This window comes from Diceros bicornis, chromosome 5 (genome assembly GCF_020826845.1).
Source record: "Diceros bicornis minor isolate mBicDic1 chromosome 5, mDicBic1.mat.cur, whole genome shotgun sequence".
Taxonomy (NCBI): Eukaryota; Metazoa; Chordata; class Mammalia; order Perissodactyla; family Rhinocerotidae; genus Diceros; species Diceros bicornis.
The window spans coordinates 30,095,129-30,112,204 of NC_080744.1; the positions used below are offsets into that span (position 1 = coordinate 30,095,129).

The 17,076-nt window shown below is 36.6% G+C and overlaps 1 pseudogene; it reads left to right on the forward strand.

Annotated features, from left to right (window-relative positions):
- The first annotated feature begins 2,159 nt into the window (after positions 1-2,159).
- Positions 2,160-3,091, forward strand: LOC131405891 (olfactory receptor 4F21-like; annotated as a pseudogene).
- Positions 3,092-17,076: the final 13,985 nt, after the last annotated feature.

A 17,076-nucleotide genomic window follows, 5' to 3' on the forward strand; every position in this document is an offset into this window, starting at 1 on the left:
AAATCAGACTATAGAATGAGTTGGACTTGGGGAAGGAATGGAGTAAAGAGATCATTCAGGAGTCTTTTCGATTGTCAAGATGGTAAAATATGTAGACTAGAAGCAAAAAAATAAAAAATAAAAAGCAATAGAAACAAAGAAGGAAGAGAAGTGAGAAATATTTGAGAGTACAAATAGTGCAACTAGAGACGGAAAGTGAAAAACAGACAAGAGTGACACACAGGTGTCGATATTGGGCATCTGGGGAATGCTAATGATATTTATTAAGGCATTGTGGTGGATTATAACATTATGAGTTCAGTTTGACAGGTTAACTTGAAGGTGGAGGTGAGAGTTTCATTTGTGTATACCACATACAGCTTTGGATATATTATTCTGGATACCATTGATAAATCTACAGATATAGAACTGAACATGTATGTACTAGAAGGCACAGGAAGTAAGATCTTTCTTGACTTTGATTAAGTGACTCAACACACATTTTGTGTCCTAGGTACTTCTAACTTTTCACTATTACTTTTAGTATATGGGCTTTAGAATTTTATGGTTGCTTCACCTTTAGGCATAACATTAGCATCAAAAGTAGGAAAAATGGACCAGGAAAATCCACCTCCACAGGAAGATTTGTCCTTTTATTGGAGAAAGAAAGCCCTGCACAGATGACATTGGTACATCTTACTGAACAATTCTAGACTATGTGCCCCATATTACACAAAAGCATGGCCAAAGAAAATGGGATTGTAGTAACTGGTTTAGAAAAATCATATAACATGCTCTCAAGCTGGAATAGGACCACTCTCTGCAAAAGTGAGAGATTTCAGCCCACAACCTGAACAAATAGAATTTCTATTGGCAAGAAGTGGGAAGGGGAATGGCTTTACAGAAGGCAAGAAGCCAAAGGCAGAAGGAGTCCAGAAACAAGCCATTATAAACAGTATCAAATCCTGCTGGATAAATGATGATTGAAAAGTGATTATTATATGATATATCCAGAATACGGAGTTTCTTTCTATAAACCAGGAATCTGTGGGCACCAGTTTAAGCTTATGGATAAATAAAAAGTGAAGATAAGTTTGCCAATGAAGATTTGGAAAGAGAAAGGAGTAATTCAAAGGGGACACAAGTTTCAGAGATTTGAATTTTTTAAAAAGGAATTCACTCTGCTAATAGGTCAAGGAAAATAAAAAGAATAAAGTTAATTGATTACTCCTTAAGGAAGATTCAGGGTATGCTTGAAGGGGCTGGCCTTGAAAAACATAGTGTCATGCTTTAGAGCACAGATTATGGTGTGCTACAGCTGCACATACAAGTTTTGGCTCTGACATTAAATCCCTGTGAAACTCAGTTTCTGTACTGGTAGGATAAATATAATGAAATAGTGTATATGTTATGGAATTTTATAAAGTTAAAACGAGATTATGTGCTTAGTAGTGCCTTGCATGGAGGAATCAGTACATAAATGTTATCTATTAATAGTATGTTTGTTATATAAAATTTTTCTTACTAACTAGTATTTATTCTCTTGTATCCAATATTTTATTTGATATAGAGAGCCATGCATGCACCATGATAATAATGTGTCTTGAGAAAAACATTATGAATAACCTCAATCTGAGCACCTGACTTCCATGGTAAATTGTACAAACAAAAACAAAACACACTTACAAGGTGAAGCAAGGTAAAACATATTAAGCAATTTTGGCCTAAAGGTCTCTATTTGACCTGTGAAATAAGAATTTCTGTTAAGGAGAATTTCTAAGTTACTATGAGAACATTAATGTGAAGGTGACAAAAATGGCTGACATTATTTGGCTGGGAGAAAAGCTAGGTAAGTGGTTAGAGAAAATGTGTAGAAATCCTTGAGAGGCAAGACAAAATAATCATCTGATAATGGAATAAGAAGGGAAGTAACCCCAGTGCAGGGAAGTACCTCCATCTAAAATATTCAGGTTTTTTTCTTTTTATGTAATCACTCTCCTGATCACTGTAACTCTATACTGTTAATTTCTTAATCTAATTAAATGATTTCTGACTCTAGGATATAAGCCCATATAACAAATTAGCAGGAATAATAGGATCTACTTTTGTGCCACTGATCCTGGCTTTTCGTCACTGTCTATCGTCAGGTGATTTGAAAATCAGCTCTTCTGCCCAAGTCAATGGATGGAATAAATGAGTCTGTGGTTTCTGAGTTTGCCTTGCTGGGAATCTCTAGTTCTTGGGAAACTAAAATTTTTCTCATGGTGATATTCTCCTTGACCTATTTAGGGATCATCCTGGGAAATCTCTTCATTGTGTTTTTGGTAATTTTTGATTCTCACATTCTCCTATGTACTTCCTGCTCGCCAACCTGTCCCTCATGGATGTGGGCCTTTCATCTACCACAGTCCCCAAGATGATTGCAGACCTTCCAAAGGAGTACAAGGTCATTTCTTTCCAAGGTTGTATGACACAGATATGCTTCATCCACATCATAGGAGGAGTGGAGATGGTGTTACTCATAGCCATGGCATTTGACAGGTACACGGCAATCTGTAAGCCTCTTCACTCCTTGAAAATCATGAACCCTAAAATATGTGTTTCATTTGTAATCACTGGCTGGGTAACCGGAGTTATCCATGCTATGTCTCAGTTTGTTTTCATTATAAACTTGCCTTTTTGTGGTCCTAATAAAATAGACAGCTTTTATTGTGACTTTCCCAGGATCATAAAACTTGCATGCACAGATGGAGCCAAGTTTGAGTTTATTGTTACTGCCAATAGTGGCTTCATGACTATAGGTACCTTCTTCCTGCTAATCCTTTCCTATATCTTCGTTTTGATCACTGTCTGGAAACGTTCTTCGGGAGACTTATCCAAGGCTTTTGTCACTTTGTCAGCTCACATCACTGTAGTGGTTCTTTTTTTTACTCCATGCATTTTTCTCTATGTATGGCCTTTCCCCACATCATCAATTGATAAATACCTGTTCATTGTTGACTTTGCTATCACCCCCGTCTTGAATCCTGCCATTTATACGTTAAGGAACAAAGACATAAAGGTAGCGATAAAAAGATGGAGTAAATGGGGACATTGTGTCAGATTTTGCTGATTAGATTTGACTTTGGAGTTCTAAAATTATACATTCATCATCCTGGGATATGTCTTCCTATGGCCAGATCTGGACATATCATCTACCTCATTGAACAGTTTTCTACTACTTCTGTAGAGCATTTGTTCATTACCTTTACTACCATGAGAAATGAGAATCCACCATGATATGAGTTATTTTAGTAAATAGCATCACTAGCAACTAAATTATATTTGTGATTGAAATTATGATCATCTTGACAATATAAAGGATACATCTCTTGCACTCCCCATAAGGTTCACAAATGAACTGCAAGCTTGCTTTGTCAAATGTCAGGAATTATCACACGGAATATATGTAGGACTGGTAGTTCCACTCAGTTACTCAGCTTGTGTCCTCTCAAAAGATCCAAAGACAAAATTTGATTACAGGTAGTTTCTTTGGAAGCTGATATTTGGAAACATCATTAAGGGAGTGGGAAAGTGAAACAGAGAAGAGAAGAATGCTTATGTTGATAAACATAACTGGGGTATAAACTTACTATGACCCTCAGGGGTACTCTACAAATTCTGTGGTTTAGAATTGTCCCTACTGAAGGGAAGGGAAGCCGGAGTACTTTTTTACATTTTTACAGAGTGAGAGACAGAGACAGGCCATCAGGTAGACATTCAGGTGCTAGCAGTGGAATACCATGTCCTTGTTTGGAAACAATAAAGGCCAAGGAATATTCCAACTTTTAAAGATACTTCATCCCTAATTCACTTCATCCTGTTATAGATTCTTTAAAGTGATGGCTGTTTTCAATTCCACAAAAGAAAAACTTAAACCAAGAGGGACAAGCTACAGCAGTATTGTTGCTTCTAATTGATAGTCATATTCTCTTCTGTTACCCATTCTAAATCCCCCTCATCCTCAGGAAGTTCTTTTGCTGATCTATGTTGCTTGCCTATTGAGGTGACCCAGTTCATTTATTAGCAGTTTGAGGCCCTGGTTAAAATGTCCTTGCCAATCTATTGTTGCTATAATTGCTCTTTTACTGTTATCATCAATCATGGAGCAACCAAGTGGTGCTTCAGTGAATCCCTAGTTTTAGACAAATTCTTCCCTGCATCATTCATTAGGAAACAGCAACTCTGTCTTTTTCCAATATGGGATAAAAATGAGGTAACTCATTCTTCTGACTGCTGGTCTTCTAAAATGAGGGACCCCAAATGACAGAAAAGTAGCTAAAATTTTTAAGTTAGAATCCATACCATGTCTCCCAAAAGAAGCATTCTCCCAACTCCAGAAGATGCTAAAATTTCAGGGACAGAAAGCACAAACTGCACAAGAAGTTCACTGAGATTTATGATAAGAGATACTACTGTTTTCTCTATTGCAGAACCATGTTTTATCTATAGGGGACATAGCACCATCTCAAGGTCACTGGTTCAAAGCATGTATCTTGAAGCACAGACCCCAACTCTTCAGGGTGTCATCTTCAAGCTGCTGCCTCAGTTGCAACTTTAACCATCTATTCCAATGTTCTATCAGATCAACAGCTCCCAGTTGTACAATATATGATAGGATCAATGGGTTGCCTAGTTATATGTGCTTTGTGCACTTTCTTTGCTATAAAGTGGGCATTCTTGGCCCTGGGCCTAAGGAAATATTCTGCAAGATTTTATGTCGGAAATCAATGACACTATGAACACTTGGATACTGGTGCTGGCCAAAGCAGTGGAAGTAGGAAAGATAATCCATACTCAGAAGATATGCTAATCCCAGTAAGGGCAAATCTCTGTGTCCTCCATTTTAGAAAGGGTCCAATGTCAGTAACTACCCTCAAATGGTTGATGTCAGTCCTCAGATGATGGTACCATTTCAAGGATCTACCTGTGCTGCTGACAGGTCAAACATTGTATAGTGGCAGTAGGAAGCAAAAGCCTGTGTAAGAAGAAGCCCACTCTGTAGACCCTATATGTAGCCTTCTTTCTATCATGATATATTTTTTATTTTCATGGGCTCGTTGTGCAAGCATTAGGTTGGCTGAGGAGAGGCTCACAACCACTTACCCTTTCAATTATCTAGTTAAACACTTTATATCCTGTTAACAATTCTTTAAATTAAATTCTCACTGTTCAAATAAGTTATGTGATTTCTGTTTCCTGGCTGAAACCTGACTAGCACATTCCAGTCCAATAAAAAAGAGAAAGAAAAAGAGATACTTAAATGGTTCCACTACTGAATTATTCAAACATTTAAGAAGTAAAAGCATTCTTAAACTCCTTTAGAAATATACAAAAAAGAAGAAACAGTTTACATGGCTGAGAGAAAATAAAGGGTCTGTGGGTCAAATCAAACACACAAGAATCAGAGTTCTTACTCCCTTTCAAACTTTTCCAATAATTCAAAGGATACAGGCGATTGCAAGACACAAGCGAAGCAGGAGTCGGAGTCCGCCAACAGAATTCCCCAGGTTCTTTCTTGTTGCACTAGGATGCTCTCTGACCCAGATATAAAATATGAGGTCTCCAATGAGGCATGAAGAATATTATTCACAAAAAAGGGAGCTATTTTGGTCATTAAATATCTCACTATCATATTCTAGTAATTACAGAGAAAATATTAAAATTTTCTCTGAGTTATATCGCATAAAGCATAAACTCCAAGTTCCTTTACCATGAGCAAACTAGAACAAGGTATATTGGCTAATAACATTCTATTATCTATCTTCTAATAAATACCACTAGAAAGAGATCCCGTTAGTGTGTTTTCCTTGAGATTTGGCCAAGTCATTTCTTTCTGTTATTCCCCTTCAGTCTCTTCCCCCTTGTCCCACTCCCATCTCTCTCTCTCTATCTTTCTCCCCCTCTCTCCCTCCTATCCTTCCACTCTTCCTTTCTCTTTCTCTTAATCACTATGAAACAGAGGATGGCTTACAGACCACTTATTCATCCTTTCCTTCCAATAACCAGAATATTTTTAAAGGACAGTAACAGTATAAACATGAAAATTATAAACAAATTTGTGTATCCCTTCAACATAGATGCAAAAATCTAAAAAGTAATAACAAACTAAAACCAGTGATATATAAGCAGGATGAAACACCAGGGTAAGTTAGTTTTATTCCAAGAATGCAGGTTGTTTTAACAATTGGAAATGAATCCAAAGAAATCACCATGTTAAATATATGATGGAGAAAAATCACACAAATATCTTGGTAGACACAGAAAAAGCATCTGATAAAATCCAATAACCATTCTCAATAAATTTCATAGCAAAAGCTTTAGCAAACTAGGCATAGTAGGTGTATTGGGTTGAATAGTGTCCCTTGAAAATCCACATTCCCCCAGAACTCCAAAATGTGACCTTATTTGGAAATAGAGTCTTTGTAGATGTAATTAAGATAAGGATCAAGATGAGATTATACTAACTAGAGTGGACCTGAAATCCAATGGATGTCCTTATAAGAGACAGAAAAGGATGCACAGAGACACAAGAAAGGAGACTATGCGAAGACAGAGGCAGAGATTGGAATTATACTGCCACAAGCCAAGGAATGCCAGAAACCACCAGGAGCTGGAAGACGCAAAGAAAAATTCTCTCCTAGAATCTTCAGAGGGAGCACTATCCTGTCAACACCTTGATTTTGGACATCTGGCCTCCAGAACTTTGAAAGAATAAATTCCAGGGTATTTTTAAGCCACAAAGTTTGTGGTAATTTGTTACAACAGCCCTAGAAAACTAATGTAGAGGGAAACTAATTCTGATAAATAGAATTTATACAACTACAGGATACATTGCAGGTAATGTGAAATTTTGAGAGTTCTCCCCCTGAGATCAGAAATATGTCCACGTTCTTCCGATAACTACTTCTATTTTGCATTTTAATGAAGGTCTTATCTGTAAAATAAGGCAAGAATACTAAATAAAATGTGTAAGTATTGAAAGTTATAAATAAAATTGATATTCTTCACAGACAACATCATCACGTACATGTTAGTTGTCTTTCCCACAGACTCCTATAACACATCCTACCTCTTCAAAATAGTACTTGGTACGCTATTGCCTATTTCATTTCTGTTTCTTTCAATAGGTGGTAAAATACATGAGTGCAGGAATTGCTGGGGAATACAACAAATTATAAAAGCAGTTTCCATAATGTTATAAAAGCAAAGAGATATAAGCAAAGAAAACTGAGCTTCTATCAAAGCAGCACCAAAATCACAAGATTTTCAAAAAACCAGATGACAAATCTTGAAATCAGCTGAAATCTACTATATAACAGAAAGGGAATATATAGTACTCACATGGTTTTGAATCGAAAAGTGTTATATGATTTACAAAACACTAGAAAGGGAACCAATTGGTATAAGGAAGGGCGTCTCAGCCTCAGCACCATTGACATTTTGGGCAGTCTAACCCTCTGTTGTAGGGAGCTGTTCTATTCTTTGTGGGATTTTTGGCAGTATCCCTGGCCTTTCACCAATAGATGCCAGTAGCAGAAAAGCCCACCCTCCACATTGTGACAACCAAAAATACCTCCAGACATTGCCAGATGTCCCCTGAGGGACAAAATATTCCTGGGTTGAGAATCACTGTTTTAAGAGTCATTATGGATTTTCACTAAATTCATGCTAATGGAACTCAAGTCATGTGTTAGCTTTTTATTAACAAGGGGGTGGGGGAAATGGAGAGTTGTTGTTCAACAGATATAAAGTTTCAGTCACACAAGATGAATGAGTTCTAGAGATCTGCTGTACGACATTGTAGCAATAGTTAACAACATTGTATTGTATACTCAAAAATCTGTTAGGAGAGTAGATCTCATGGTAAGTATTCTTAATGCACCTTCAAAAAAATCTGCATCTTTGAACTCCTTGAAGATAGTACTAATCTCTACAATTTCTCCTTAAATTCAGTGTTACTTTGGTTTATTATTTTGGTTGGTTGGTTAGGTCTTATTTGCTTCCACTTGGCCTTTCCTACCGTAATAGTTTTCACTCCATGGCTCAGATTACCAATCTGGAAATTCAGCCAATATGTTAGTATATCTATGCCATTTCTGTATCTCAAACTATGGATATAACCAAATAATGGTTTAGAGAACCACAGAGCTCACTGTGAGATAAACACAGCTAAAATTTCACTGATCACCTGAACTTCATGAACCTCTGTATCTGAATGGTGGTCCACAGTAGCATTTTTGTTCTCCAGAAATTAGTGACAGTTTAGAATAAGTGCCTAATAACTCTCCAAAATTCTTATTATTTTACAGTCTCTTTGGAGGAAGATAGGAAAAATATTTATAGTATAAAATAGTGGCTGTGTAGAAGGGTCCTTCTTCAAGAGGATCCAGCCTTCCCTTCACTCAAAGTGCTTCAGGGTGTCAAACTAGATCAAGTGTAAGAATTGTTTGAAGGGCCACAATTCTGTGTTGTAGTGATTCAAGTAAGATTCTGTTCATTACACATAAAGCATTTCTGCTTATACAAATCAGGTGAAATTTTAGTAATATGCTCATCTTTCAGTTCTAGAAACACCATGATCACGTAACCAATGCCAAAGATCTCAGTGGCTCATACCATTCTAATTACTGCTTAGGCTCTGGTGCTCATTTGAGTAGCAATAACTATCTTTTCTTTGCAATTAAGTGCCACCATTTGGCACTTGCCACCCAGGAATCCTTTTAGGTTCAAAGAGCTCAGTGCAATGGCAGTAGTCCCCACTGTCTTTCCGGCCTAAAGGGAATAGCTATCACAGAGATATTCAAGGATATCAGGGCTTCCTCAAGAAGCTATTTCTCAAAGTCTTGATGAAGGGAGTATTCTCTGGAGCCCCCAAGGTGATTGAATAGGTCTTACATGACAAATGGTAAGTGTCTTATATGATAAATCCATGCTAGCATTCTAATCTTTATAAGATTTGAATACCTTCCTCAACAGTATAACAAGGAAATACTAAAATGTCAACTTAATTTTGTGTAGTGTGCCTTTGGGAACAGGTTTAAGTAAATCAACCAGGCATATCATTACAGCTGACCCCAGCTCCTTGAGCTAACACATTGATTTAAGAATCTCTGCCTAATGAGTTGGTGTAAAATTTTTGACTTTTTGTAACTTTATATTCCTTCCATCTTCAACCCATATCCTTAGAATTCAATCCCACATGTTCCCCAGATTCCTGTTAATATTGATTGGCAAAAAAGGGAAAAAATGCACTTATTTTGGTGTTATTGCGCTTCCTTAAGGGTCATACTCTGTATCTCACCCTATAGGGTATCTTTGTGCTTGAATCTGGTTATTGGTGTAGAAGCAATAAAAGGTGATGGAAGTGAGTCCTGAGGATGATCAGCAATCCTTTGCAAGGCAACCACCTCAAGGGAGGCCATTACATAATCTTTAGCAAGAGACTAACTTCACTAGACAGTGAGGGAAGGGCTATTTCTACTGGCAAAGAATGCTTGGTGCCTGTCATATAGTAGTGCTTAATAGATATGTGTTGAATGAATGAATAAAGCTTTTCTCTCTACCCATGTTTAACCTGCTAGGTACAATATATATTTGTAGATTTGATTTTACAAAGAAAACAGCACTAATTCCTTACATTTTTTTTTCTGCACTGTTTTTTTGAATAAATTATTCTCTCCTGTGCAATGTATACATCTGCACTGGATTTTATTTAATCTTTTTTCTCTTATTCATAAGCTATTATAGAGAATTGGTCAATATAGTTACCATTTAAAAGCCCAGCACTGAGAGCTGGAAGCTAATACTTAATTGTGCTAATATTTAATAAAGTAGTTTCTCTTTCTCTCAAAGAGAAATTGAGTGTTTTCTTAATACTAACAGGTCAAAAAGCATTAGCTACACAGATGGAATTCAAGGCAAACCTATACTGAAGGCCTAGGTTATTCACTCTGTTTATTTACTGGTTTGTGGTGGCTGACAAATAGCATCCTAGAACTTTTAACCAACAAATAGACCCTGGATTAAAAAAAAAAATACTTCGTCTATAACTAATTCAATGCGAAACAATTTGTGGTATTAAAATACCAAGCAAGTCAGAATAGTGAGTGACGAGCTCAACAAATCCTCTCTCTTAAAAGCAACAGTAACACTGGATAATTGTATAAAACAACCATTTCAGAACTCTGAATATTAACTAAAGGTATACAACAAATTGATGTTTTTATTCAAGAAAAAGTACTGAACTTCAGATGAAAACAGTAGTAGTATGTTGAGTTTTATCTGGGACTGCTCTCATCGGCACCCCCAGCTCCATCCTCCAGGTAGTTCTACCAGGCTAGGACAACCCATGAGAATCAGAAGTTTCACTGTGACTACCAGAGAGGGCTGACTTGATTTGGAGCACAGAAAAAGAAATCTCCCTCAGTGGTATCAGAAATAACAGTAATCCTTGTGGCAAACAACTGTGGAATGCCAGCATCATAGCTGGCCTGAGGCTGTGATCCTGGTAGGAGCAAAAGCCAACTGTTAGACTAGCCAGAAATTAACAAGGAGATTCAGAGAAAGAGACATCCATAGTGACCATTGATAAACTCTAGTATGTACCTGGTATATTAGATTTTTATTGCTGCTGTAATGAATTACCACGAATTTGCATCTTAAAACAACACAAATTTATTATTTTGCACTTTTGGAAATCAGAAGTCAAAAGTGGGTCAGCAAGACTATGTTCCTTCTGGAGGCTCCAGGAGATAGTCCATTTCCCTGTCTTTTCCCACTACTGTAAGCTGTCTATACACCTTAGCTTATGGCTCAATACCACTCTGACCTCTGTTTCCATAGTCACTTCTCTTACTCTGACCCTCCTGCCTCTCTCTTATAAGGATCCTTATGATTACATCAGGTTTACCCAGATAATCTAGGATAATCTTCTCACTTTAAAGTCCATAAATTAAACACATCGACAAAGTCCCTTTTCCTATTTGAGGTAACATATTTGCAGGTTTCATGGATTAGGACTTGGACATCTTTGGGGCCATTATTCTGCCTACCACACCTGGTGATCTAAAAGCTGCACACGTGCAAGGCTATACACATAATCAGGAGAGAAGAGAGAAAACCTCAACTATTTACACATTCCTTCCTAAACCCAATGTCTTGTACAAACACAAAGGACAGAAGAAGGAACTCTGCAAAAAGTAGAGCCAGGGCACACTTGTAAACTGCCTGAACTCTAAATATGTTTTCCAATGGCATGTAGATCCACTGGCAAAGGGTGGAAGCCCTACTGGCTCAAGGAGTTGGAGTACAACCTCTGACCAATAATTGGCTGAACACTAAACCATGCTAAAAAAAAGGAGTGACCCGTAGGATGCTAGGCTTAAAAAAATAAAAACAATAATTTAAAAAATACGGAGTAGAGATTACAGTGGTGGCACATTGCAGAGGAGAGAGACCCCACAGAATTAATCCTGGCAAAACACTAAACAAAAAATAAAATAAAATAAACAGCCAAAACACAACCCCTAGGTATGAGGAAGAATTGGAATCCATAGTTACTACAACATGTTACCTAAAATGTCTAGTTTTTCAACAAATAATTCGTGAGCTATGCAAAGAAAGATTAAATAAGATCCACACTCAGAAAACAGACAATAGAAACTGTCTCAGAAGGAGCCCAGATTTTAGCAAACAAAAACTTCAAATCAGCAATTATCAATATGTACAAAGAATTAAAGTAAGCTAAGCGTAAACGATTACAAGAAAATGTGTATGTAATCTTTCAACAAATATAGGATGTCAATACAGAGATAGAAATGACAAAAATAACTGGATTTAAATTTGGGAATCAAAAAGTATAATAACTACATGTTTTAACTCACTAGAAAGGCTCAAAAACAACTATGAGATGGCAGAATAAAGGATCAGCAATATGAAGATAGATTAACAGAAATTATTAATCTGAACAGCAGAAAGAAAAAAAAGAATGTAAATATGTAAATGGAGCCTCAGAGACTTGTGTAACACCATCAAGCACACCAATATATGTAATAGGAGTCCCAGAAGGAAAGGAGAGCGATAAAGCGGGAGAAAAAAATCATTTGAAAAAGTAATGTCCAAAAACTTTCGAAATTGAATGAAAAATATAAATCTACAGATTCAAAATTCAAGAAGCTCAATGAATTCCAAATAGGATAAACATAAATATGAATTTAGACCATTAATTAGTGTCATACACAAAAATTAACGCAAAGTGGATCAAATATCTAAGTATAAGAGCTATCATCTAAAACTTCTGAAGAAAACATGGGAGAAAAGCTTTTTGACCATGAGTTAGGTAGAATTCTTAGATAAGACACCAAAAGCATGATCCATAAAAAAATAAAAAAAGAAAAGAAATAAACTGCTTATACATGGTAAAATAGAGATCAATGCCAAAAATAGTATAAGTGAAAGAAGCCAGTCACAAAAGACTACGTACTGTATGATTCCATTTATATGATATGTCCAGAAAAGGCAAATCTATAGACACAAGAAACAAATTACTTATTGCCTGGGTCTGGGAATGGGAGTTGAAGATTAACTACAAATAGGCATAAGGCATCTTTTTGGGGTGATAGAAAAGTTCTAACACTGAATTGTGATGATGGCTACACAACTCTATAAATTTATTAAAAATCATTGAATTGTGCATTTAAATGGATAAATTTTATGGTATACATATTAAACTTCCATAAAGTTGTTAAAAAATACCAAGTGAGATTTCCCAGTCTAATTCTGCACTACTTTTGAAACTCCTCTGATCTGTTCAAATATCAATTTATTATTCCTCAAAATTCCAAGTGAGACTATCAGTTAAGGGTGTAACGTGATGGTTTTCTTTTGTGTGTGTGTGTGAGGAAGATCAACCCTGAGCTAACATCTGCCAATCCTCCTCTTTTTTTTGCTGAGGAAGACTGGCCCTGGGCTTACATCTGTGCTCATCTTCCTCTAATTTATATGGGACGCCGCCACAGTATGGCTCCACAAGCTGTGTGTCGGTGTGCGCCTGGGATCCGAACCCCGGGCCGCTGCAGCAGAGCACGCGCACTTAACTGCTACGGCACCAGGCTGGCCCCGATGGTTATCTTAAACTTGATATTGGTGCCAAACACATTGGTGGCTCATATAATTTGCAATAACTCAATGAACATCTAAAGTAAACCTAAAATTCCTTAATTTTGAAAAAAAAAGGATACATTACCAGAGCACAAAATCACTGATCATCACAGTGAACTGCTCAATTTCCCTGAAACTCTTTTCTGCAAATTGTGATAATTTACCTTTGGGAAAACCAGTGTCCGCAGAAGACCTCTTTTCCATTAGAAGTAATTATGGCCCGTATTCAGTCCTACTCTCCCGTCCTGCTAAATTGACTTCCTTCCTAATGGAATGAACTATTTATAACTCTCTGTCTTAAGGAATGGTGATGATTCAAAAAGAGTGTTAACTTTCTGTGTGTCTCAATCTCTTGAAGCTACTGCTGAGTGAAACCTGCGCCTAAACAGGTAACAGGTACAGAGCACACCTGCTCTCCAATTCTCTATCAAATCGTTACCTTGCTCCCTCCCCCTTTATCCTTTTTGTTCCCAAATCTTCTTTCCTCTTTTTATCTCCCGTCTCCTTTTGCTCGCATTCTTTATTTGAATGATTTTCTCTCATACTATTTTATATCCTTCTGGTCTCATTTTCATAATTTCAATTGTATTGTGAGGCGAATTTCTCTCAAAAAGTCCTTATCTTTATTATATTGATATGTAAAGGGACTTTAATTTTCCATCCCTTTTCTCCTGAAATCAGACTCGTAGAAATGAAAAGTTATGCTTTTGCTCTTTCATTCCAACTGAGCACAATCTGGCAGAACAAGCAATCTTTCTGTTTGGAAAGACTAGAATGATGGAGTTTTAAAAATCAACATAATTATAAAATAAAACTGTATTGAGTACTTATTATGTACGGAGCATGCTCTGGTCTTTTCCATGTATTAACTCATTTTAATCCTCACAACAGCGCTCTGAGATAAGTACTGTTATCATCCTTGTTTTACAGATGAGGAAATTGAGGGACAGAGAAGAGAAGCAACTCACCCAAGGACACATAGCTCATAAATCAAGGAGATGGACATTCGAACCAGGTAGTCTGGCTGCAGAATCCATGCTCTTATTTACTGCATTATACTGCTAGTTATGAAATTGCTTTTATATGGTTTTTCCTGTTCCCTCCACTAATTTCAAGTTTTCTTTAGAAATTAGAAAATCCATACATATTACCTATAGAAACATAGAAAACTAGAGTTAATATTTAGGAAAATATAAAATGACCCAAAATCCCACATTGTGGCATAAAGTTTAAATATTTCCACACATATATACTCACTACATGTAGTGTTTTATGTTTTATAATACTTTTGTTAACTTAATGACAAGTCATATTTTTCAGGTTAGTTTATCTGAACTTTTAACTTATTTCATGTGCATCAAAAAATCTTATGAACACAAATTCAAATACATTTAAAAGTTCTCTTCCTTATTCACACAGCAAATTGCTTTTCATAGGGGCTTTCATTATGAAAACTGTAGTGTTATTTTGAATTACTGAATTTTTCCAAATATCTGGTGATTTTTTTCTGTTTTTCAATATTTCTATAGCATGCTTTATGTTAATACTCCGTTGCAGTTTGAGGAAATGGCCAGAAACACTGTGGTGCCTATACACATTTTGTTTGAGGCAAGAAAGAAAGGGAAAAGTTCGTATTTTTTCTAGTTTTATTGTATTAGATTTAGGATCTAGTTGGAAATGTGGGGGATCGAGGTTACTCTGAGAGGACAGTCACATGACAGGGAAGTCACTGGCTTCCAGACTGGTTTCCATTTTCCCATCAGGGTGCAGGTGTCAGTGAGTTCAATTGCCAAAGTCACTTGGTGGAGATTTATTCTCTACTACATCCCCCACAGGGTCTTCTAGGCCTCTGATTTTGCTTACCATGTTTTCTTGAACTTTCTACTATGAATGTTAGTAAAGACTGTCATTTAATTGTACCTACGTTGTGTCAGAAATTGTGCTAAGTATTGGCATTTACAAAGTTGGCTAAAAGCTCCTTGCCTCAGAGAGATTATACTTGAAAATGAAGAACTAACATGTAAAAAAGATAATATACTTTAATTATTATAAAGAATGTACAAGATATGACAACAGTTCATAGAAAGAAGCTATTTACTCTGCTTAGGGTCTTCAATGAATGCTTTAGAGTAGATGGCATTTAATATCTATGTCTTGAAGGATAAAGGGAAAAGGGAAGTAACATTTGTACCAGATAGTATTACCCATATCATCACATGTCCTCACAACATCAGGGGAAGTAAGTTATAATTCTCTCATTTTGTTGGCAAATAAATACCATCAGCATCATTTGGTAGCCTGCCCTAGTTTATACAGCTCATAAATGGCAGAGTTGGGATGGCAACCAAAATCTAGCAGACCTTACAGCCAAAGATGGTTCAACTTTGTAATGACCAGGAATAACACAGGTGAAAGCATATTCAAAGGCATGAAAATGTGAAAAAGTGTAGTAAAGCGTTTAGTTCATAAAGGGTCTTATGTGATATGCTATCAAATTTTAAATATTCTTAATGATAGAACCAAATGTTTAAATAGGAGAGTAACATGAACATATTTAATCTTTAGATAGACAGATCTGAAAGCAAAGTATAGAAGGAACTAAACTTAGGTAAGATTGGAGGCAGTGAGATTATTCTGAAGGCTTTTCAGTCATTAAGATGAGAAAATCTATAGACCTGAAATAATAATTGACAGTGGAAATGAAGAGGAGAAAACAAAACTGAGAAATATTCAGGAGATATAAAGACGAAAGAGGAGACAAAGGTGCCACATAGATTCCTGGATTGGTCATCTGAGAGAATGGTCATGAGAGTTCTTAAGGTATTTACAACATGATAAAACCATGAATTCAACCTTGGGCATTTTAACTTTGAGATACTTGAGGGGTGTCCATTTATGTACCACAGTATAATCTTGGACGTATTTTGCTGGAGTCCAAGGCTAGAGCTATAGATATAGAAATTTTCAATAAGTGGGGAGTGGTTAAAACAATGAAGCATGTTTGAAATGAAAAAATATTTTAGGATAACCTCCTTAGTCACATCAACAAAGAGAAGCAGGGAAAAAAAATTGTGAATCAGTGAGAGACACAAAAGCTAAGTTCGAAATATGGGAGAGGGCTGGCCCCGTGGGTTAGTGGTTAAGTGCCTGCGCTCCACTACTGGCGACCCGGGATTGGATCCCGGGCACGCACCGATGCACTGCTTCTCCAGCCATGCTGAGGCCATGTCCCACATACAGCACCTAGAAGGATGTGCAACTATGACATACAACTATCTACTGGGGCTTTGGGGGAAAAAAAAAAAAAAGGAGGAGGATTGGCAACAGATTTTAGCTCAGAGCCGGTTTTCCTCAGCAAAAAGAGGAGGATTAGCATGGATGTTAGCTCAAGGCGGATTTTCCTCACAAACAAACAAAAAAAAGAAATATAGGAGAAAAATTAATAGAGCTCTGTTATACATGTATAAGGAATACATTCAGCTTCAAGTAACAATGCCTTATTTACAATCTCTTATACTAACAAGGTTTTCTTTTTTTCACGTTACAAGATATCAAAAGGTAGAACTTTGCTGACATTAGTTAAAGACATTTTAGACTGGGTTCTTTTTCTATCTGTTCATATTATCATCTTTAACATGTGGACTTCCACAGCTCGTGATTGCTGCACCTTTAGGAGTCACATTAATATTGAATGCAGGAATAAAGGAGCCAGGAAAAGAGTGTTCTCCACATTAAGCTTTGTATTTTAACCTGGGACAGAAAACCTTCCACATTGTTCTATATCTCATTAATCAAATCTAGGGTAAATGTCCCTCTTAAACCTATCCATGGCCAAACGACATTGGATTATTATGTTTCATCAGGGGGTTAGGATAAGGACTTACCCTCTCCCCAAAC